Source organism: Petromyzon marinus, chromosome 53 (genome assembly GCF_048934315.1).
Source record: "Petromyzon marinus isolate PM22_M1 ecotype Great Lakes invasive population chromosome 53, UKy_Petmar_22M1.pri1.0, whole genome shotgun sequence".
Taxonomy (NCBI): domain Eukaryota; kingdom Metazoa; phylum Chordata; class Hyperoartia; order Petromyzontiformes; family Petromyzontidae; genus Petromyzon; species Petromyzon marinus.
In genome coordinates this window covers 3333503-3334622 of record NC_133719.1, presented here as the reverse complement: position 1 = coordinate 3334622, position 1120 = coordinate 3333503, and positions in this window count along the sequence as shown.

Here is a 1120-nt window from a genome sequence, read left to right as displayed (position 1 = left end):
GATGTTTGTTTCGCTGGGTTATTGTAACGACTTGGCAAAAAAAAACCCTCCTTTGACGGTCGGTAACGCTGTGATGGCTGTGAGCGATCCCATTGGGGAGGAGGCCGATCCCAACCAGCAGTGACCCTCACGGCCACCACAGTGGCCAATAGGGGCTCTGGAAGGGTGTGAAGGTGGGGTGGTGACCCCTTCACCTGCAACTCAATTGCTGGACCTCTGTGAAAAAAGGCTTTACAGCTCATTGGATTCCTCCAGTATGAATATTCAGATTCTGAATTGCAATAATACCTCGATTTGTTTTTCCCCCTTTTACGTCGTTTCACAGATACGTGGTCAGTTCATTAATAAGTACCACTACCAGGTATGCGTCGTATTAACCCACGCTCACGTTGCCGATGGTGGGCAGACCCGGGTAAAGCTGCGTGATCCGGGAGTGAACAGCCATTCCCTGTTCACCTTCGGTACAAACAGAGATGTCCTCTGACTCCTACATTATTGAACATCTTTTTTTGACCGCGCAGTTCCAGAAGCCTTCCATGGGTGTACCAGAGGTATTTCCATCTGGTACCAATACAGTGGGAGGGCTGATCGATGCCTGGGGTGAATCGAAAGCGTGCCATGAAGAGGTGGGGAGCAGGGGGCTACCATCAGCCCTACCAAAAATGAAACACCTTCCCCTAAATATTTTACGTAATAGAAAAAAACTCCACCCCCTCAACTCGCCACAAGCGATGGGGGCAGTCGTGGAGAGAGCGGAGAAGTTTCCATGGCTGGGGGCAGTGTGCTTACGAGCAGCTCGAAGTGCAGCGAGTCGGCAAGAGAGGGGGGGGGTATCCCCCCCCCACCGCGGCTGGTGCTGGACTACCAGGAGAGACACCTCCAGGCGGACCAGAGCCAGATGAAGGTTCTTGTCGGCCCGAGGCATTTCTGCTTCGTCGGCCTTCAGTGATAAACTTTATACAGTTGGTACTGCCGCTCTTAATCCGCTTGTTTCTGACGCGGTACTTTGTCCAGCCACTGGACGTCATCACTGCTATGTTCCTTATTTAGTCTGTGCCCTAATTAGATGGGAGCGCGCTGTGACCCGCAGACAAGGATATTTAATTTAAAATTATTGAAA